Below are 23,723 nucleotides of genomic sequence, written 5' to 3' on the forward strand. Positions count from 1 at the left end.
AACTCAATCAAAAATCAAGTCATCCATATGAATAAATGACTGACTGCCCAGCTGGCTGAAGCTGCCAATGTGCATTTACACACATACACACACATGCACACAAATGTGTGCATACAGACACAAACATGCACACAGATACACACACACACACACCTGCCAAACTCCTTGCCGTTCACCTTGGGAAACTTGTTCATCCACAGCCCAGACCTTGGACAGGGTCACCTGTTACCTTCCCAAAGGGCAGCTTTGGTGGTGGGATGTGCAGATCCCCTTAGATCAAAAATAACTCCCTACATGTGACAGCCCCTTGCAGCTCACAAGGCTGTGCCACGTCCATTATCACCCTGGATTCTGTCTCAGAGAATGCTGAGGGCTGAGATGTTTAGTGGTTTTCCCATGTGAAGGACCTGGACTCATTCAAGCCTCCCCATTCTAAAGCCTGGACTATGATGCCACTCAAAAAGTCCTGCCCAGTCCCCAACTCCGTATCTCCCGCTAGAGCTATGCTTCTGGATTAAGTTTTGCATCTCTATTAGATCCCTATTGGAACACACAAAACACTCATTTTATCTGAAAGGGGTCCAGCTCTACTTCACTGGTTAAAATTAATTTATCAGATCAGATAGTTATTACCTAGGGCAAGCATTGAACCATTCTGAACATCTTTGGTCATACCTGTGAGGAAGTGTGGTGGAGGGACAGCGGTCCAGCAGAACACATTTTCTCTTCTTTCACTGTAAAAGAATTGCTCGGGCACCCATATCCCCGTCTCCCCATGTTCCCTACAGTTAGGTGAGCCTGTGTAACTAAGTTCTCACTTGCAGAGTGTTCTCATGAGCAGAATGTGAGTGGAGTGATGTATGAGAGTCCCAGGCCCGGTGATGTGGGGCGATCGGCATGCCTCATGCCTGCTGTCTCTCTCCTCCTGGTCTGCAAACAAGCATGGCAATAACCCAGCTGCCACCGTGGTGCTGAGGACGTTTTGGGGGATGGCAGAGAAACAAGATGGAAAGAACCTGGGCCGTGGACTCTGCCTGGAGCAAAGCTGCTGCTGATGAGGGGGACTCCCTCAGATGATGTGAGAGAGAACTAGATTTCTATCTTCTTTAAGCCACTGGGTTACGATTGATGCATCTCTTTGTGGCAGCAGCTTACCTATCTATCAGAATGAGACAAGTTTACGCATGTGAATTGCTTCATTTGGCACATAGTAAGTGCTCAGTAAATGCTAGCTCTTACTGTGACTGTATTTGTGTTTCAAAACCTTGCACATATCTCTAAACCTCAGAGTGGAGGATTTGGGAGCAGTTTTCACGAGGGTTCTGTTGGACATTTGCTGTCCTGCTTTGGTGCCAGGCAATCAAGATTGACCTGCTGTGGGCATCCATCCACTTTCTGTGTGGAATGCAGGGAGGCTTCAGGCCAGGGGAGTCCAGTGGAATTGGGTTGGGGTTTGCTAAAATGCAGAGGCCATTCTTGGACAGAGGCCCTAGTCACCTCTGTGCCTGGCACAGAGGCCCTGCTGATGCAACACTCTGGAATTTCCGGGCACAGAGAGCACCTGCAGACAGGGTAGGAGGTGAGCAGCAGACCACAGCATCTGGTCAATAGGCTTGTGTGAGACACCTCCAGAAGACCCCAGCAATGACTGGGTAGGTGAGGTTTGGGGTGTTCTGGAAGCTCTGTCATAGCAAGGAGGGGAAAAATTGGTGAAACATGGGTGATATCTGTAAATGTGAGCCCCCCTGTAGCCAGGTGAATCTGGAAAACTTGGGTTACCCTAAAATAAAGCTATATAAGAGTCCAGTAAGTAAGGGGGCAGCTGTATCATTTTGTAATTCTTATGTTTGGGATGAGGGTTCCTACTGCCCTGGTAACGTCCTGGTGCTGTTCTTTATTCACTAGGAGCTGTTGAGTCTCCTTGGTCCTACTCGGACCCTGTTTGTATTTTCAACAGGAGATTGCTACATGTATCTTTTCCAGATTTCTACTTTGAAAGAAGCATAGACTCACAAGAAGTTGCAAAAAGAGAGCTTCTGTAGACTCATCACCCAGTTTGCCCTAAAGGTGGTATCTGACTAACTACAGTGCATTATCAAAACCAGAAAACAAACACTGGCACAATGCAATTAACTAGATCATAGGTCTTCCTCGGATTTCCCCAGTTTTTGCAAGTACTCATTTTTCTTGGTATGCCTTGCACAGTGTTCTATGTGCACTGTAAAATTCTATGACATTTTATCACATGTATAGATTCATATACTACCACTGCCACATCTGCATTTATTTTGCTTCACAGCAGCAAAAAGTATGTTCAAAACCTACAGTGAAGTGAGAAAGAGCGGGAGTGTTTTCATCAGACAGACCTGGCTTGAATCCTGGCTTCTCCCCTGGCTGGCTGTGTGACCTCAGACATGAATGAATCTTTCTGAGTCGGCTTCCTCATCCACAGAAGGGAGGGATGAAAAAATGGAACCCTGCTCCTGCGTCGTTCTGAAGGATCTCATTCCCAACAGAGAACGCGCACAACATGCTATTATCAGCATCCTTTTGTGAAGGCCTTTTGACTTTATGATTCAGGGTTGTTTGTTGACTCACTCTCTGGAATAATTAAGGTTCACAAGAAAAATAAAGTAGGAAAGTAGGACTTGCATGTGATGTTATCAGCACAGTTGGCCGCAGTTGTCAGCCCCTCCCTAAGATGCTTGCTGTGGTGCCCTAGGCCCAGGTCCCTGTTTCAGCCTCTCGTACACAGCTCACTGCACTTCCTCCTCACCAATGCCTCCCAAAGGAAACTCCTTGGAGGCCCCATTTGACTCCTCCCCATCTTCCTTTATCATGCAGGGATCTTTGCAAACCTCTCCTCTGCTTTGTGTCCAGCCTTCCCACCCTTCCACTCCTTGACACACACCTCTTGATTTTTTAAATCATGGCCAATGGGAGCACCCGGCACTACACCTATAATGAGGCCATGATAAACAGGCCTCATTACAAACACTTGTGTAAGCCGTATTTTTATTTAGGGGAAACGTTATTGAATAGAGATGATCTGTCTCTCTCTTTCTCTTATTAGACTGTGAGCTCCTTGAAGGCAGAGATTCTTTGAGTGGTTAAGGCACCTGTGGGGGTATATAGGCACACTGCCTTCCTCCAGTCATAATCCCACACAAATAAGCATAGCTTCCATTGATTGAGCTTTCCCATGTCTTTGTCACAGTGCCTGAAGCTCTGGTTCACACAACATTTTGCAGTTGGTGTTATGATCTCCCTTCCGTGGCTGCAGGAACTGAGGCTCAGAACAGCTAAATGGCCAGGCCAGAACTTGTTTTCTTCCCAGAACCTATGCTCACTTTACACTGACTTACTGCCTCTCCACTCATGTCTGTTTGATTAATAACATTAGGCCCATCATGCAGCTCCCTGGGAGAGCTTATCTGTAAAATGGTGCCACGAGTCTCCAGCTTGTTCATGTCATAGGGTCCTTAGTGAGGATCCAATGACCTGGCGAAGGGGACTGCCCCCTGCAAACCCTGGCATTATAAATAGTGAGCTGGGTGGACTCTTCAGCACATGTGAGTGATGCGAATTCCTCAGCACACATGCACAGAGGGACCTGCCACCCTCCACCCCTTGTAAGATAGATCGTTACTTTCATTTCTCTTTATTCTGTCTACTGGCAATCCTGAACCTTACCTTGTAATGCTCTCCTAGGCATATAAAAGGGAATAAATCCAGATTCATCACAAATTTATTAAAAGTCATCTTTGCTGTAGCTACCTCCACATTTTGTTTTGTTTTCTATTTTAGGCAGCCTCACTCTGTTGCCCATGTTGGAGTGCAGTGGTGTGATCTTGGCTCACTGCAACCTCAAGCTCCTGATCTTAAGCAATCCTCCTGCCTCAGCCTCTTGAGTCACTGAGATTATAGGTGTCGCCACCATGCCTGTCTCCACATAGGATATTTAAAAAAATACCATCTCAGTGAATGCTCACAACCACCCTGTGATATAGGTTTTATTCTCATCCTTGTTTTACATATGGGAAACAAAGCTCAAAGAGATTAAAGTGATCTGAAGTGACCTGCCCAACATCACATAGCCAGTAAATCTGGGTTTTGAACCTGGGTCTGTGTGACTCCAAGTCCAGTGCTTGTAAACAAAATGTAGTTGTTTTCAGCATTTTAAAATTCAAAATGCATGAAAGAAAAGTCAGTGACTATCTTGTCTTTGGCTTCTTGGATCCCTTATTCAGAGATCAATATCATCATCTCTTGAGTTGATATTCTATGCATTCTATTCTCTTTTGTTGTTTTTCTGTGCATATTGAATATATAGTCTCTGCATATTGAATACATATTACTTTTTTTCACTTTTTCTATGTTCTTCTGGACTCTGCTGTTTTACTTAACAATGGATCTTGGAGATCTTTTCATAATCAGTTTACAGAAATTTCTTCATAGTTTTCCACTGTTGCATAATATTCCTTTGTATGGATAGACAATAATATATTCAGTAAAGTGTGAACATTTAGATTTTTCCCCAGTCTCTGTGTCATAACAAATCCTGCAGTGAACAACTTTGCATTTACATCATTTTGCGTGTATGGGGGCATATCTTCACAAAAAAATCCTAGAAACCAAAATTTAGGGTCAAGGGGACATGCATTTAAAATCTTGAGTTATGAGCACATTGCTGTATGTAGGAGTTACACCAATTTCTGTGTCCCCGGTGCTCCTTCCTCTGCATTAGGCCAGCTTGGAACAGGTGCCAAGGTTAAGGAAAGCAGCATATGCCACTGGGACATATTCCTCTTGTTCTGCTCCGTCAGGGGGAACCAGGTTTCTGGCCTTTCTTGTACTCCACCCTTTTATCTCCTGGGAAGTCACCAGATGTTCTGCCATTGGAAGAAGGGGAGATAGTGTCTCCAAACAGAACACACCAATCTATCTGTTTACAATGATTCACATCCAGAGAATCAATGAACTCTAAAAATCCTTGGCAGACTCCAACTCCTGGCTGGAGGAGCTGATGATGGAAGCAGGCTGTAGGCTTCAGTTAAATATTAATAATAATATTAAACATTTATTGTGTGTTTATTCAATTCTGGGAACTGTGCTAAGCTCCTTGCATGGATTACCTCACTGAAGCCTCAAGATCACCCTTCAAGATGTGTACTGTCATTCTTCCCATTTTAAGGATGCAGACAGGAGGATTGAGTAATTTTCTAAGCCACAGAATTAGCAAGTGACACCTGCTATTTGGACCCTGGTTGTTTGATTTCTTTTTTTTCTTTTTTTTTGAGATGGAATTTCGCTCATCACCCAGGCTGGAGTGCAGTGGTGTGATCTCGGCTCATTGCAACCTCCACTTACCGGGTTCAGGCAATTCTCCTGTCTCAGCCTCCCGAGTAGCTGGGATTACAGGTGCCCACCACTACACCTGGCTAATTTTTGTATTTTTAGTAGAGACGGGGTTTCGCCATGTTGGCCAAGCTGGACTTGAACTTCTGACCTCAGGTGACCTGCCTGGTGGGACTACAGGCATGAGCCACTGTGCCTGGCCTGGTTGTTTGATTTCCCACCCCCAACCACGGTACCAAACCAGAACTCCTAGGAGAGCAGAAAAAGACCGACTCTTTCCCTCTTCCATGCTTGGCTTCCACCCCTTCAAGAGCCTCCACCTTTCCCTCTTCTGCACTATCCTGGCTGCCTTTTCTTTGGCAAGGCTCAGCTTGTCTCGATTCCTTTCCTCTCCACCAGCACGACTGTTCTTTCTTTGGTCCTAGTCCTCTAGTTTTTAAACTCCAGCTTCCCTGAAGTGCAGTGAGTGTACACATATTGATAAACATAACAAGTACTCCGGTCTCCACAGGACCTTAACTTGGCAGAATTTCGGGTGTTGAGGTGAGCCAGTGGGAGAGATTTTTTGAGTGTGTGTGTGTGTGTGTGTGTGTGTGTGTGTGTGTGATGAATGTTTGTGTGTGTATATATATGTGTGCATTTGTGTGTGTGATGAATTTTTTTATGTCCTTTTAGATGACACTTCATGAGCAGCTGCAACCATGAAATGTTGACTGAGGGGCTTGATGTGGTTTGGCTGTGTCCCCACCCACATCTCATCTTGAACTGTAGCTCCCATAATTCCCATGTGTTGTGGGAGGGACTCGGTGGGAAATAATTGAATCATGGGGGCTGCTTCCCCCTTACTGTTCCATGTTAGTGAATAAGTCTCATAAGATCTAATGATTTTATAAGGGGAAACCCCTTTCGCTTGGCTCTCTTTTTCTGTTGCCTGCCGTCATGTAAGATGTACCTCTCACCTTCTGCTATGGCTGTGAGGCCTCCCCAGCCATGTGGAACTGTGAGTCCATTAAACCTCATTTTCTTTATAAATTACCCAGTCTCAGGTATGCCTTTATTGGCAGCATGAAAATGGACTAATACAGGGCTATTGACAGGGTCAGGAAATCTCTGCCTACTTAATGACAATGGCTAAGGAAGAGGAAAGTTCGGTGGTTGCTGGCCCCAGCCCACTACCCACTACCCAGCCTCAAAGTCCCACCAGCCAGCGAAAGTGATGGTGGGAAGGGCAAAGGGAAATCCCAGGTCAGCCTGGTGTCAGTGGAGTTGAAGTCGTGGAAGAAGATGCTGCTACTGGGGGTAGCTTTGTCTTTAGCCTTTGCTATTCCTACCTTCATCTCTCCTTTCTTCAATGGCAAATCTTCACACAGTGGTTGAGGAACACCGGCCTTGGAACTACTGTGTATGTGGCCTCAGGCAGCAGGGTAACTCACTCTAGGGTGGGGTTTGCAGCACCTCCCTCCCCGGGTAACTGGAGATGGACTGAACTGGACTGAGACGAAAGACAATGTCAACAAATGCCCTGCATTTGGCCCAGTGTCTGCTACAGAACAAGAGATCAATAAATGGTTGTTATTGGAGTTGCTGTTATTTTGTTCAGTGATTTCGATTCCCTCCTCCACTTCAGCCAAGTTCTCCCTCTCCGCCTGAACATTTATTTCTTGTCCAGAGAGCCAGAAATGCCCACATGACTCTCCTCTTGTGTGAAGCCATCAAAGGCCCTGCTGGACACATGTGCTGATATTTCCTGAGAGAGAAGGACTCTTGGGGAGGCTCTGTGGGCTTGCCAGCTATCCCTGGAGTGTCAGAGGCCTGCAGCAAGGGCTTGAGAGGTAGGGGAAATCTCCAGCCTTTGCCTCAGCCATAAACAGGATATTTAACTGATGTCAACTCACTAGATTTTGATTGAGAACCCACTGTGTGTTGGGGAGACCCAGAGATAAAAGAAACATGGACATGCCGTTTGGGTCTTCTCCTTGCAGTTGGGATGCCGACTCCCAGGCACACACTCCAATGTAGAGGAGCTGTCCACACTGCTCTCTCCTGACCTCTCTTCCCATTTCCCCTCAGATCTTCTGCAGTGTGAACTTCTAGGTTGCCCTCTCCCTCAATCTCCTATCACTAGCTGTGACCCCTTTTTAGAGGTCCTTCCTTGTCTCCTCAACCTCTGAAGGTTGGAGCCCTGCAGGCTTCAGAGGTTCTCTCTGTCTGCAATTGCTCCCTCAATTATCTCATCTACTTCTGACTTTAAAGGCTGTCTTGACTCTGATGGTTCCCAAGTTTATGTTTCTGATCTCTTTCTCCCTCAGCTTCCATCTTTTTCCATCCCTTTCATCCCTTTCCATTTATCCATTCTAGATGAATCTGGACTGCAGATCCATCTACTCTCCTGCCTCCTCTGGCCTCCATTCCTGCTTCTATCACAGTCTGTATTAGCCAGGGTCCTCCAGAGAAGCAGAACCAATAGGATACATTTAGATGCAGATGTTCCTTGGCTTACAATAGGCCTACATGCTGATAAACCCATTGTAAGTAAAAAATATTGTAAGTCAAATTGTATTTAATACCCTGATAAACCGCTTGTAAAGTTGAAAAATCAAAAGTCGAACCATTGTAAGTCCAGATGTTCCTTGACTTCCGATGGGGTTACACCCTTATAAACTCATTGTAAAGTTGAAAAATTGTAAGTGGATCCATTGTAAGTTGGGGGCCATCTGTACATAGAAGAGGAAATTTATCATGGGAATTGGCTCATGCAATTTGGAGACTGAGAAGTTCCACAGTCTGCTGTCTGTAAGCTGGAGACCCAGGAAAGCCAGTGGTATAATTCACTGGTAAATAATAATTCACTGGTAAATCCAGTAGTGTAGTTCTGAGGCCAAGGGCCTACAAACCAGGGGGAAGGAAGGATGGTGGTGTAAGTTTTGGAGTCTGAAGGTCCAAGGACCAAGAGCTCTAATGTTCAAAGGAAGGAGAAGATGGATGTCCCGGCTCAAGGAGAGGAGGGAAATTGCTCTTCCTCCACCTTTTGCTCTATCCGGGCTCTCAAGGGATTGGGTGATACCAGCCCAGATTGGTGAGGTCAGATCTTCTTTACTGAGGCTACCAATTCAAATGCTAATCTCTTCCAGAAACACTGTCACAGACATACCCACGAAGCCTGTTTTCCCAAAGATCTGGGCATTTTAGCCCAGTCAAGTTGACACCTAAAGTTGACCATCACATAATGTCACTTTCATATTTATTTTGATATCTATTTTTCTGTTAGTTTTCTCAGGCCATGATATAAGCTTCTTGGAGGGAAAAACTGTTTTATTCACTCCTGCATCCCCAGTGACTACAGCATAGTAGTTATTCAATAAATACTTGTTGAATGAATGAAAAAATGGGAAAGGTGGGCGGGGGGAAGGGAGGGAATGCAAGGTAGGCAGGAGAGAAATAAAGATGATTACCATTTACTGAACAATTACTAGGTGCCAAACACTTGAAACTCATTTTATTCTAACCCTTATAATGCATCCCTATTTTACAGGAAAGAAAGCTGAGGCACAGAGAAGTTATACAGGCTATGAGTGTTTGCCAGAATTCTAGCCCTGGTCTATGCATAGCCTCCTTGCCTTTTTTCCCTCTTGACTGAGGATCTGGAAAGGCCTGCAAAAGAAGCATTTGAGTGTAACTTTGTGTACAGATGTGGGGTCTCTCAGAACCTTACCCATAGCAACTAGGAGTTCTGAGGGTCACCCTCTCTACCCAGCCCACTCTTAGGAGACTCTGCCTTGGAAAAGAAAGCCAGGCACCACTTAGAGTTCCTTAGGTGGAATCCGGCAAAACCCAGAAACTCCAATGCGAGGTATTCATCTACTAGCTGTTGTGGATGAGTGGGCTTCTGGAAGAATAGATAGCCTTCTCCCCTTGGGCATCTCAGGGACCAGGGATTGAGAAGAGGGATTTGGCTGCAAGTAGGGTATTCAACTGCTGTGGACTGAACTGTGTCTACCCAAAATCCATATGTTGAAGTCCCAATGTAGCTGTATCTGGAGATAGTCTTTTGGAGGTATTTAGTGTTAGATGAGGTCATGAGGATGGGGCCCCCATGACAGGATTAATGTCCTTTAGGAAGAGACATTGGAGCATTCTCATGAGTGCACTCTCTCTTTTTCCCTGTCTCTTGATCTCCCTCTTTTTCTTACTCTTCCTCCGTGTGCACACACCAGGGAAAGGCCACATGAGCACGTGCTAGGCAGGTGCTTTCTACAAGCCAGGGAGACAGCATTCAACAGAAACCAAATTGGCTGGCACCTTAATATTGGAAAACTGTGAGAAAGAAATTTGTCTGTTGTTTTATTCCATCTGTAGGATTTCGTTATGGCAGCTCAAGCTGACCAAGACATTAACCATCTCCCTTGACTGGGATTGAAGATTGTCCCAGGATGTGGGACTTTCAGTGCTAAAATGAGGAAAGTCCTGAGAAAACTGGGATGAGCTGGTCATCCTACCTATGAGTGCCACTACCCCACAGTCTGTTGAGTGTTGGGGGTATGCCTCAGACTTTTCTGCCTCTGCTTTCTCATCCCCTGCACCCCACCTCATCATCTGCAGAAAGGCATGTTTTTCACATGTTCAACAGCTGAGGTCTGTCTAGAAGAGCTCAGGGTTCTGATGTCTCCTTGAGGACAGCACAGTGGAAGACTCACTTCTCCCTACAGAAGGGAGGTTCTGATCCCTGCAGAGAGATGCCTGGTAACAGAACACTAGAGGTGGTGGGGGTGAGGAGCCAGCAGGGCTTTTCCAGGGAGGCCAAAGTCTAAGAGACCTTGCTTCCAAATCCAGAGACCATCCCTTACTGGCAGCATAGCCCTGGGCAAGTCACACTTGATCCTGAGTTGCACAATTCCAGAGATTGCCATTCATACAGAAGGCGACGTAGATCGTGATGCCTTTTAGGCTTGTTCAACATGATGGAACGGAATTACTTTATCTCAGAGTGCATTTGCTCAGCTTCATCAAAAGAAGATAAGATTGACTTCACAGGGCTGCGGAGAGAATTCAACAAGATCATCTTAGTGGGCACCTCATCAATATTGGCTCTTACTTTCCTTCTCCCTAAGTCCTATGTAGGCAGTCTAACACCATGGCTAGAAGTGTGGGCTTTCGTCCCAGACTGCTGAGGTTCCAGCCGTGTGATGCTGTGGACACATGGTGTGAAGTGATGATGACACTATGACCTACCCCATAAGGTTAGGCTGTCGATTTTATGAGATAACACAGATTCAGTGCTGCCACAGCATCTACACCTAGCAAGGGCCCAGTGCGAGGTGCCATGACTCTGTTCTTTGTAAAAGACTCTTCCTTCCCACTCTCTTTTCTTCTTTGACGTTCAGCTTCTGCTTCTTTTTTTTTTTTCTGGAACAAAGTAAAACTCTTTGCCCATGTTTGATATGGGCTTTTCCTCCTCCCCCTTGAGGGTGACAGTGAGAGGCACAGTGTGTGAGCCCACCTCGGCTCACCTGGCACTCATTTATTGAGGGTGTGCCATGCAAGGTCACTGGCTGGAGGCCTTATGAACACGGGAGGAGGAAGAGAGGCCTGAGGCTTTCAGAGTCAGCTCGAAGGGGCAGAATGAGGGTTGTCTCAGAGGGGCCTCTGAGAAGGGAGGCCTGGCAGGACGAAGCCGGAAGGACCTAAAAGCAGTCAGGGTTCCTATGCTAAGCAGACACTTCTACGAAGACTCTTTACTCCTCCTCCTCAGCCTGGGCTACTGACTCAGGGCTGCAGGGGCCTGCTGGAGACTCGGATGCCCCTGTGACCTTTAAGAGACTTATTTTCAGGGTCCTTGGGGGCTGAGGCAGGTTCTGAGGGCCCAGACATCATCATGAATCAGGTAGGCCAGTAGTTCTCAACTCTGGGTGCACAGTAAACACTTCTGGAGAAATACTATAAAATACTGAAACTTGGGCCCACCCCTAGAAATTTTGACTTAAATGGTTTGAGGTGAGCCAGAGCATTCTCCTACTTCAATTTCTAATTTCAAAAAGTTTCAAATCTATGAATGAATTGAAAGAAGAGTATGATGAACACCTCGAACCTTTCACTTACATTAGCCACCACTCTCTCTCTCTGCCTATGTCTATGCCTGCTTATTGATCTGTCTATCTATCTATCTATCTATCTATGTTTCTTTTTTTTTCCTTTTTTTTTTAGATGGAAGTTTGCTCTTGTTGCCCAGGCTGGAGTGCAATGGTGTGCTCTCAGCTCACTGCATCCTCTGTCTCCCAGGTACAAGTGATTCTGCTGCCTCAGCTTCCTGAGTAGCTGGGGTTACAGGCATGTGCTACCATGCTGGGCTAATTTTTGTATTTTTAGACAGGGTTTTGCCATGTTGGCCAGGCTGGTCTCGAACTCCTGACCTTAGGTGATCTGCCCGCCTCGACCTCCCAAAATGCTGGGATTACAGGCATGAGCCACCACATCTAGCGCATATATATATATATATATACATATATATATATTTCTAAAAACTGAATCATTTGAGTATAAGTTGGAGACATCATAATTATAATACTTTCTCTTAAACACTACAGCATGTCTCCTCTAAAGATACTCTCCTTCACAACAACAATATCATATCACGTTAAAGAAATATAATACTGATACAGTACTATTTGATATACTATCCACATCCAAATATCCTCCGTTGTCCCCACAATGTCCTTTGTAGTTCCCTCCCTAATTCAAAGATCCCTGATTCATGCATTGTATGTGTCTTTACTATCCTTGAGTCTAGAATAGATCATTTTTTAAAATCCTTCTTGACTTTTTCTTTTCTTTCTTTCTTTCTTTTTTTTTGACAGGGTCTCACTCTATTGCCCAGGCTGGAGTGCAGTGGCATGATCTTGATTCATTGCAGCCTCCGCCTCCGGGTTCAAGCGATTCTCCTGTCTCAGCCTTCCGAGTAGCAGGGACCACAGGCGTGCGCCACCTCCTGGCTAATTTGTGTATTTTCAGTAGAGACTGAACTCACCATGTCAGGCTGAGTTCACCATGTCACTTCACCGTGTCAGGCTGGTTTTGAATTTCTTGACCTCAAGTGAGCCACCCGCCTTGGCCTCCCAAAATGCTGAAATTACAGGCGTGAGCCACTGCGCTCAGTCCTTCTTGAGATTTTTGAAGAATCCATGCCATTTCTGTTGTGGAGAAATTGGCTGCCAATTCATGTTAGTTGGTCCCGTTATCAGATGCTGAGTTTGATCATTTGGTTAAGCGGTGTCCACCACTGTTCTCCATTGCACCCTTGCCCCTTTTTAATTGCTAAGTAATCTGAAGTGGTTATATTTGAACTGTATGACTATCTCACCAACCTTCCATTCAATGGTAACAGAATACACCGATGATTCTTAGCCGAGTAACTTACTACGTTGTAAAACGGTAATTGTCTAATTCTATCATTCTACTTCATTAACAGGCATTCTTCCATGAAGAAGAGTTTCCCTACCCTTTTGAGTGTCACTATGAACTGGGAGACTTAAAAAAAATCGATGTGTCATAATTCATTACAAATATTAAAACTCAAATTGTTCAAAATTTGCCCGGTGGGAGCCCTTTCAGTTTGATTCCTGTGCTCCTTTGACATGTCTCCATTAGAATTTGAGGACTTTCTTGATTTTTAGCATAACCTGACATCCTAGGCTCACCTTGTACTTTCTCTGCTCCAGAATCAGATCAGTCATTTCTCCCAAGGCTCCTGGCTCCTTTTAATGGAGAACACTATTAAAAAACCAAATTCTGAATGCTTGGTGCACTCATTCCGTTGGAGCATTGTTATTTCTAGGCTTTTTTAGTGGATAGAGCTAGCAAATACTTTTTCAAAAAAAGAAATCTTGTATTGATACTTCCAATTCAAATCCAACACCCCAGGGTCTTCCTTCCCTTCCCACAATCTCTATTGATGTTTTCTTTCTCTCACAGTGAGAACTTGGTTCTCAAAATGCCAACATATTCATTAACTTTCTCTATTCTACAGCACACGCAAGTCATTTCAGAGTTACTGTACCAGTTATACTACTAACAACAAACCTACTAAGTCAGGTTTAAGGCGTCTTTGTCGTGCTTATTCTCTTTAGAATATATTCCATTAAGGGTGTATAGGCAGGGTACTGTGTCCCAAATTCTTTGAATTAGAATTTTTCTCTATATGATTTGATACAGAAGTAGATTTCATTTGCTTTTGTTAAAACTCATCTTTAGGTTTAGTTTTTTTTTTTTTTCACTCTTGGTGATTTAATTTTGTTTCTGAACATTTAAAAACATTTAAATGATTGAAAAGTCAAACATATATAAGAAGGTATACGAGATGTCTCCCTCCCATCCCTAGCCCTTTTGCTACATTTCTACATTTTTACTCACACCCTGCAGATAACTGTTTTCATTAGATTTTCATTTACTCTTTCTGGTATTGTTGTTATTTTAAAATAGCATTGATCCAGCTGAAGAGGAAAATGGAAATTTAGCTAAAGAAACTAAATGAATTTCTCTTATAGCTAGATTAGAAAAAAGTAGTACAAGAATGGAAGGGAAAGTTGTAGTAGGAAATTAGGGACGCAAGAGGCTTAGAAGCCAGGGAACCAGGACATCTTCTGGGCTTGAGAGTCTCAAAAATTTGATGACCCTAAAGGCAATTGTTGGTGGCTAACCTTGCAGAAAAACATTACTCCCTGAGGATGGGGCAGGGTGGTCCCTCTCTTAAAGTGAGGGAAAGGGGTGATTTCTTGAGGCCTGCCCTCAGGAATAAAAGCCAAGAAAATTCAAAGTATGGGCCAGGGATTATAATTAAGAACTTTTAGTCTTTTGCCAGGTGCGGTGACTCACGCCTGTAATCCCAGCACTTTGGGAGCCTGAGGCGGGCGGATCAGAAGGTCAGGAGTTTGAGACCAGCCTGGTCAACATAGTGAAACCCCATCTCTACCAAAAATGCAAAAATTAGCCGGGCGTGGTGGCACACTCCTGTAGTCCCAGCTACTCAAGAGGCTGAGGCAGGATAATCGCTTGAACTTGGGAGGCGAAGGTTGCAGTGAGCTGAGATCATGCCACTGCACTCCAGCCTGGGCAACAGAGCGAGACTCTGTCTCAAAAAAAAGAACTTTTAGTCAGGCTCTTAAAGAGAGAGGTGACTGAGAATAAAGGAGTGACAGCTGTCAGCAAGAGAAGAAGCAGCCTGGGTCCCAAAACAGTTGGCTTAGGATTCAGAAGTGGCCATGAAGGTTCACATTGTGTAAAACGGCCTTCAGCATCCCCTAAGTGACAGAGGGCAAGGGCTGAAGGCTGAATCCAGCAGTGTGGCCCCACCTGTAAGAAGCTGGGTAGGGAAATCTATTGTCTCAAATGAGCTAGGGGTTATGAAACTCTCTGAAGAATCCCATTGTTCTCTGTTCTGCATGCAAAAATTAAGGGAAAGATTTGCGTGGAGAAAATGATTTAACGTTCGCCGCAGATAAAGTGAGGGCAGTGCTGCCTAACTACGATTTTACCTCCTTCTTTTCCAATAAGGAAAGTGGTCTTCCAATTGGAAAGGGTAGAACAAACATTGCAAAGAGGGGATTGAAGTCAAGGACAGGCATTGAAGCAGTAAAGCCAGTAGCAGCAGCTGTAATAAACTCAGGGTTCTGAGCCTGATGAATTATGTCCTGCAGCCCGGGAGGGACTTGACATGCGATTTCAGAGTCACTGTCATCAATCTTTGATAAATTATAGGGGAGGGGATTTGTGCTCAAAGACATGAGATGGGCATATGAGCTCTTGACATTCAAAAAGGGGAAAGGAATGCATTCTGGAAGTTACAGAGCAGTGTGCTGGGATGTTCTCACCAGCGGATGATGGGAAGGTGCACACCTTCAGCAAAACTGGTTTTGAGTTTCAGCTCTGCTTCTGGACCAGAGCAGGGCCTGGGCAGATAGTTAGAGGGTAAGTTTCTACATTCAGAACCAAGGTGGTCTGGAGGGGCGTCCAACCAGGGGGACGATGGACACATTTGGGGTCTTCATTCCTTCTCCAGTAATTCCCGATTTACCACCATGGACTTCCGGCAGCCATGGTTTCCTGTTTTAGGTTGGTTTCCAGAAGCAGACCCTGAGGCAAAGGTTTGTGCGAAAGTGTTAGGAAGCGTGTTCCTAGGGAAAATCCAGAGGGAGTAGGGAAGTGGGAGAGGGAAAGGAAAGAAGTGAGTATGAAGCAAAGTCTCCCTGAGGGTAACTTTGGAAAAGTCCCACAGGGGACATCTGTTAATAGTGTAAGTCTCCCTTCAGAGTTATTTGATCGTGGAGAAGGTTGGAGAATGTTTACCCCTTACATTGTCAGTCATATTGATTGAGGGTTATCTTAGGGGATGTGAATTCCCAGGGCTGAGGCTGCCGGAGAACAGTCCTCTGACACAGAGACTCAGGTGCTGGCTGACTCAGGTGGAAGCACACCAGGAGGGGGCCAAATGCCCTGAGGGGACACCAACGGCCTTCACAGCACTGCCTGACCCTGCAGCCCTGGCAAACTAGCTGAGTCTGTCTCTGGAAAGCACCCAGTCCAAGGTCAACCCTCCTGGTTTCCTCTCCTAGGAACTTGGAGAAGGGTCTGAGAACTGCAGGATGGAGCCTGGGCTCAGTGGGGCAGCCATGTCCCCCCACCGTTTGGGCTGTAGGGACATTTGTCACGTCCGGCTGCTTAGCACTTTTTGAGCATCATTCTAATCCTTGCTAGAGTTCCTGACATATGGGAACTGCTGCTCCAAGGCAGAATCCAGAGAACTGAGATTTTTAGTATTCTTTGCAGCTGGCGCCAGTCATGTGACCCAGGCTCCACTGGTGAGGAGAACCTACATTAGACTTTGATTTGGAAACACGTAGCTCTGGGTCGTGTATTCATTTTACTCATGCTGCTGGCAGCTCAGGCTTCTTGTTTTGGGGATCCAGTATCAAATTTCCAGTGCAGAGGTGGCAGCCACACAATTGCAGTACAGTTAAGTTCCTGGCATCCAGTGTCAGCCTACTTCCTTTTGGGGAGTGATATTAAGAGTAACAGGTCTAAAGAATGCTGTAGGCAGAGGCTCCTTGGTCAGAGAGGTGTTTGACCAAGTAGCTTAGCCAGAAGACAGATGGTAGAAATGTGATGGACTGATCGCCAGTTCAACCATATCAGAAGAGAAAGGTGATTATGCAAGGTCTCTAGTGGTATACCTTAGGGGTCTGTCTTAGCCCTGTTCCATTCAACATTGTTATCAATGACTTGGATGAAGACATGGGAGGTATGGTCCTCAACACTATGGATAACACAAAGTTGGCAAACATGTTGGGTTACAGAATCAGTTTTCAAGATGATCTTAATATCCTGGAAGACTAAGAAAAAGGTAAAACCTAACAGAATACATTTTAGTTGTGCATTGAGTCAAAAAAAAAAAAAAAAAAGAGAGCAACTGCATAAGGACAGACTTAATAACAGTGGGTGGAAAGAAAACTTTGGAAGGAGAGGTAGTGTTCCTCTTTACATATTTATACCCCACATATTCCACGAAGGATTGTAGGGGGGCTTATAAACATACATGAAATGGGAAAGAGTTAAGACACAGTTGAGAGAATTGGGGCAAAGTTAAAAGTGGAAAAATATTAAAAGCACAGATAAGGCAAAGTCCCAGATATGCATATGGTCCAGTCCTGTAGATGTTACAAAAGGTGCCCTGAGCTCCCCTGTGGCTGAAGCAAAGAGGGAAACTCGATCTAATTTGAGATGCGCATAGCAAATCTCATAAAAGATAAAACATAAAAGATAAACAAACCATTTATCCAGGAGAAGCACTGCTTTTCTTTACAGTGAAACCTGAAAGAATGTTTTCTTCTGGTTCCTTATGAAAAGGACACCTTGTGAAGCAGAGGATAAAGTCCTCAAAAGGTAGGATATCAAAACAAATTCAGTGAAAGCAATTCTACTGGGAGCCAGAAAAATTTTATCCCAACACCAGTTCTGGATTGGGGTTGAATATTGTGTTTCTCTCTAACTCAATGTTTCTAGACTTTTCTTCATTATTGTTCCCCCAAGGAAAAAAAAATCCCTTTCTTTCATTTTTCCCTATCCTAAACATTATTTTAAATAATAACATAAAATAATATAAATGTATAGAGATATAACATATGTATTGATAAATAAATGTATAGTAAAAATGAATTAAGAAATAATTAAATATTATTTTGTTGGGTAGGGTTAAACTTTGGAGGGTCATAAAACTTTGAAACATCTAAGTTTTTTCACATCCCCACCCCAGCCAATTTTCACCCCCTTGGGAGCTCTTGGAAGCATTCACACCCTGGAGAATGCATACTCTAATGAGATGGAGAATGGAATGTCCTTGGGCAGTTCTCCTCAATCATAGTCGCTCAAGGTGCACACTCTCTAGACAGCACTTCTCTCTGGTGAATTTCCCTCCTATTGTAATTGGTTTTTTGACTGATGTGGCTCAATGGAGTACAATTAGGAGGTGGCTTTATTTTTCTCCAACTATTGTTTTCTAGCCCTCTGTTGCATTTCTCTTCCTTATTCCTGGACCATCCCTTGATGTTGTCTCAGGCACAGCCCACAGCTTTTTGAGCACCTTCAGTTGTAATAACTAGTTTTATTTTGGCTGCCTCACCTCACTTTCAAGCATTGAAAGGTCGTGGCCAGGCTAAATCAAAACTTCAATCTCATACCCAGCTCTACACTTCTCCCCTCCCCATCCCACAGTTCAAGCCTGAGCTAGGTCTGCCTTGGAGAGGTGGCCTAGTCTGCCTTTTACCACCTTCCCCCACACCTTGCCTCTAGTTCCTGGGCTTCCCTTTTGGGAGGAAGTCTTACCAGACCTAGAGTAGGGACACATTCCGTAGTGGTCATGTGGCCCAGATGAGAGGGATGCCCACCTCATGCCCTCTCTGTACTTGCTACTGCAAGACACCCCAGCCAGCTTCCCACATTCCTTTACAAGTCTCTGGACAAAAAGCAGGTGCCAGCCTCCCTGTTCCAGAACCTGAGGGCAAGGGCAAGGACGTTCCCCAAACTCCTGTCTGGGGAGCACCATGTCAGCCTACTGGTTTCTGTGGCTCAACCAGCACCCAGCTGGGTATTGGACTCGCTCTCTCCCTCTCGAAGGCCTCCTGACCTCCCTGCTGTTCTCTTGGATCCTCGTGCCTGGCTTGAGGATGGGAGAAACATCTTCCTCCTGCCTTCATGGGGAAAGGCAGGGATGGAGAAATACCCTAGCCTTTCCTACTAGGCTGACAACTCCCTACTCTTAGAAATGCGCCTATTTCAATGGACTCACAAATCTTCTAGTATCTTCTTGGGGTGGTGGAGGTGGGATGGCAGGATTGGATCACTCATCTTTGAGTAAATCCTGCAGGTATGCTCTGATCACTTTCTTTTTAGACTGTGGCGGCACTTTTACTTATTGTCATTCACTTTAGCGCTTTAGCAGAAGTTCTGAGACTGCAGGGAAAATCCCATTTGATGTCCTGTTAAGTGTTCCAACTTCCTCTTTGGCTTGGCTGCCTTGCCAGGGATCTGCTTGCCAAGGGCTCTCTAACCTTGACTCAGCACAGCCCCCTCCAGTGGTCTTAGGACCCAGATGTACAGTTGAGGTCACAGCTTTGCTCCAGGCCCTGCCTTTCCACAGTGTGCTGGGAGGCAGCTCTCCTCACCTCCTCTCTGCTGTGGAGGCTGACATCCTTCCCATTTTGCTGTGCATACCACATTTGTTAAGGGAAAGAGGAAAGAAGAATGGACATTTCTTCAATAAAGACATGCTATTTCCTTTGGCTTTGGGAGTCAGTTTTTTGTTTGCTTGCCTTTTTTTTTTTTTTTATATCAACACTCTCTAAAGTTCTAAAGGTAGGAATAAGAAGGTCTAGTGTTTTTTGTTTATTTGTTTGTTTTTTTCTGTTTGTTTGTTTTGTTTTTTGTTGTTCTTTTGGGGTTAAATTAGAACTGGTGAGCCAGCTCCAACCTGGCATTTCCAACTCAAAGGTCATGTTTCTGTCTCCTCTCAGCTCCATGCACCATCTTTACCTGTTTCTTGGGTACTGAACCATGCTCAGCAGCAGGGCTGCCAGCCCTGATTTCCTGGGTCAGTCAGGCAACACATCTGAATTCTAAGAAAGCCACCTGGAGCATAATGACTTTCCTCTCCAGGTGAAACTGTGGCCAGCTAGTGAGAAAATGTGAATGAGGACGAGGGGCAACTCTGGCCACTTTTTAGTCCCATGGGCCATGTATATTAGTCACATAGGCTAGGTTTTGCTGCAATTGCAGATAACTGCACAACACAACTTACAACAGAACTGATTTCTTACCTCTGTTATGTGTCCACTGCAATCCGGCCACAACTCTGCTCCATGCTTTCTTCTCTTGGGGACGAAGCATGTTGGATAAGGCACTATCTGGAACATTTTCTGGTCGTTGTGACAGCAGGAGAAGAGCCAGAGAACCACGTGCTAGCTCTTAAAACTTATACTCCAGAGTGACACATGTGACTTCTGCTCACATTTCATGGGCCAAAGCAAGTCATTTGGCCAGAGCTGCATACATCAGAAAGGAGGTGTCTGTTTCTCCTGCAGGGAGGGGCACTGACTATTCGGGACAGTCTTTCTCCAGGAGGATACAAGTTCTGCCTAAAATATAGCAGTTGCATGCCATTTAGAAATCTGACAAACAGGATTGTCAGAAAAGATCTGAAGGAAGCTGCCATGTGGGGAATTGTAATTTTTTCCCCTAAAGATTATTTCATGCTTGTTGGATCCATCATATTCTGAAATCCTTTTGCTGTCCAACAAATATCGATAAGTGGAAGCTGTTCAGTCACACAGTTCTTAGGCATATCATGCCATAGCTCCCTGACATATGCCTACTGGCTGCCTTAATTTTCTCCCAATTTCTAGCTCCATGTTCCCCCATCTCCCTCCCCCCCCCCCATCTTTTTTTTTTTTTTTTTTTTTTGCCCTTCTTCATTTCTTCTTTGGTCTCCAAAACCCAGATGACTGTGACTTTTCTGTGATCACCTAAGATTTTCATGCTCCTTCCTCAACAGACTGGTAATTTCCACTTGGAGCATTTACCCACTATTTTGTCCAGCTAAGCAATGGGTTCTTAGGAAAACTGTGTGTCTTTGAGAATGAATTTCCATCAGAGATAAATGATTGGCATGCTTTTTTTCTCTTTATCATTAAAAATAATTTTACTATAATATTTTACTAAATTGTCTGACCAGAAAAGAAATTACTAAAAATCATAGCTACAGAGGCACTTTGACAAAGTAAATATTTAATACCTGGGACCTATTTGGTACTTTTCTCTTTGCCCCTTCTTATTACAAGTACCTGAATTCTCACGCTTGATTAACGCCAGATGGAAACTTGATGTGTCTGGCCAAGTCCTGTGGGGGTCAGAGCCCTCCGTTGTGGCTGGGCCTTGGACCAGCAGTGATCAGAAACCTTTCCTGGGGGGAGGCTTTTGTTTGCTTGCAGGAATGTTTCTGGGCCACGACCCCAGGTAGCCCATTCACCATCCTGGCAGGGAGAGCTTATAAAAGAGGCAGCCTATTTCACTTTTGTGTTTCCTCCTTATCAACTGGGACAGTTTGTTTTGCCGACTCACAGATCCGGAATTTCAGGACTAGAAAGGGGCTCCCCTGCTGTTTTCTTCAAGTGACAAAAGGACAAAGATAGAGTTTAGCTACCTATAGTACATTTTACTTCAGCATGAAGAACATTTATAATTGTCTTTTCCAATAAGACATTTTCCTAGCCAGTTTATTTACCTTATTTTGATGTTGAGGAGGCCCATTTCCTACCTTGTTTCCTTTTGTCTTATTTTTTACTGGTCTTAGCTGGGTCTTTTGTGAGCTGCTAATTTGCTCTCTGGTCTCTTAGTAACCAGGAACTTTTCCAGCTTGTTGCTGAATCAGACCTTGGAGTTGCAAAGTTTATAACAGAACCTGCTGAAGGATAGTATCTCTCCCAGAGCCAGCAATTTTAAACCAATGTTTGAATAAGAAAATTAACCAGGGTTTCAGGACATGTACATTCACAAAGGCAACAACTGCAAAACAAATGTCTGCTTCTCCAGAATGGTTCAACTCTCCTCCGCTCCCTGCCCCAGATGGCCAAGTGCTCTGGCTTACTTTGTCTTCCCTCCTGCAACACAAGGCATTTCCCATTCCCTGTTCTTGGGCTGATGTGAAGCAAATGGAGCCTGCTCAGATAGGAAACAACTGTGCCCTGCCGGGAGGAGAACCAGAAAGGGGTTCAGGGTCTGAAGCTTGTTAGCAGGGGGTCAGGGCCAGCTGGTCACATGGTCTTTGACAGTTTCATTCCACGTGTATTTATTTCACGCCTACTATGTGCTAGGTAGGCACCGGCCCGGGGAAATGCACAAAACACAGCTGTGTCCATGTAGAGCTTGTAGTCTATGAAGACAAACATAAATAATCTGGGAGTCGGAGGGCGGTGGACGGCGGGAGGGCCGAGGGCAGCGCGGGCGGCGGGCGGCGGGCGGCGGTCGGCTGGCGGCGCGCGGTGGGCATGGCGGGTGCAGGGCTGCGGGCGGCCGCTCGGCGCTGGCTGCTGTGCGGAGGCCACGGGGGGCCACGAACCGCCTCGTCCTCGCCCTCCTGGCCTGACTGCGGCCCCCTGGGTCCCAGCGCCCCGCCCTCCTCGCCCGCCCAGGCACCCGCAGGCGGCGCCGACCTCAGCGCCCACCTATGGGCTCGCTACCAGGACATGAGGAGACTGGTGCACGACCTCCTGCCCCCCGAGGTCTGCAGTCTCCTGAACCCAGCAGCCATCTACGCCAACAACGAGATCAGCCTGCGTGACGTTGAGGTCTACGGCTTTGACTACGACACCCTGGCCCAGTATGCAGACGCACTGCACCCCGAGATCTTCAGCGCCGCCCGTGACATCCTGATCGAGCACTACAAGTAACCAGAGGGGATTCGGAAGTATGACTACAACCCCAGCTTTGCCATCCGTGGCCTCCACTATGACATTCAGAAGAGCTTTCTGATGAAGATTGACGCCTTCCACTACGTGCAGCTGGGGACAGCCTACAGGGGCCTCCAGCCTGTGCCAGACGAGGAAGTGATCGAGCTGTATGGGGGCACCCAGCACATCCCACTATACCAGATGAGTGGCTTCTATGGCAAGGGTCCCTCCATTAAGCAGTTCATAGACATCTTCTGGCTGCCGGAGATGGCTCTGCTGTCCTGCGTGGTGGACTGCTTCCTGGGCCACAGTCTGGAGTTTGACCAAGCGCACCTCTACAGGATGTGACGGACGCCATCCGAGACGTGCATGTGAAGGGCCTCATGTACCAGTGGATCGAGCAGGACATGAGAAGTACATCCTGAGAGGGGACGAGACGTTTCACGTCCTGAGCCGCCTGGTGGCCCATGGGAAACAGCTGCTCCTCATCACCAACAGTCCTTTCAGCTTCGTAGACAAGGGGATGCGGCACTTGGTGGGTCCTGATTGGCACCAGCTCTTCGATGTGGTCATTGTCCAGGCAGACAAGCCCAGCTTCTTCACTGACCGGCGCAAGCCTTTCAGAAAACTCGATGAGAAGGGCTCGCTTCAGTGGGACCCGATCACCCGCTTGGAAAAGGGCAAGATCTATCGGCAGGGAAACCCGTTTGACTTCCTGCGCTTGACGGAATGGCGTGGCCCCCACGTGCTCTACTTTGGGGACCACCTCTATAGTGACCTGGCGGATCTCACGCTGCGGCACGGCTGGCGCACGGGCGCCATCATCCCTGAGCTGGAGCGTGAGATCCGTATCAGCAACACAGAGCAGTACATGCACTCGCTGACGTGGCAGCAAGCACTCACGGGGCTGCTGGAGCGCATGCAGACCTATCAGGACGCGGAGTCGAGGCAGGTGCTAGCTGCCTGGATAAAGAACGGCAGGAGCTGAGGTGCATCACCAAGGCCCTGTTCAACGCGCAGTTCGGCAGCATTTTCCACACCTTCCACAACCCCACCTACTTCTCGAGGCGCCTCGTGCGCTTCTCTGACCTCTACATGGCCTCCCTCAGCTGCCTGCTCAACTACCGCGTGGACTTCACCTTCTACCCGCGCCGCACGCCGCTGCAGCACGGGGCTCCCCTCTGGATGGACCAGCTCTGCACCGGCTGCATGAAGACCCCCTTCCTTGGCGACATGGCCCACATCCGCTGAGGGCGCCTTTATTGTCCAGAACAGGCCCCCAGCCCTTCCCGCCCTGTCCACCCTGGGCATCCACCCAGACAAGCAATAAAAGCAAAAAAAAAAAAAAAAAAAAAAAAAAAAAAAAAAAAAAAAAAAAAA

The 23,723-nt window shown here is 46.1% G+C and overlaps 1 pseudogene across 1 annotated transcript; it reads left to right on the top strand.

Annotated features, from left to right (window-relative positions):
- Positions 1 to 21,941: 21,941 nt before the first annotated feature.
- LOC111543013 lies at positions 21,942 to 23,594 on the top strand (annotated as a pseudogene). The gene has a single exon (XR_002731729.2). The product of XR_002731729.2 is annotated as a 5'-nucleotidase domain-containing protein 2 pseudogene (transcript).
- The last annotated feature ends 129 nt before the right edge of the window (positions 23,595 to 23,723 follow it).

The sequence above is a fragment of the Piliocolobus tephrosceles genome, chromosome 5, assembly GCF_002776525.5.
Source record: "Piliocolobus tephrosceles isolate RC106 chromosome 5, ASM277652v3, whole genome shotgun sequence".
Classification (NCBI taxonomy): Eukaryota; Metazoa; Chordata; class Mammalia; order Primates; family Cercopithecidae; genus Piliocolobus; species Piliocolobus tephrosceles.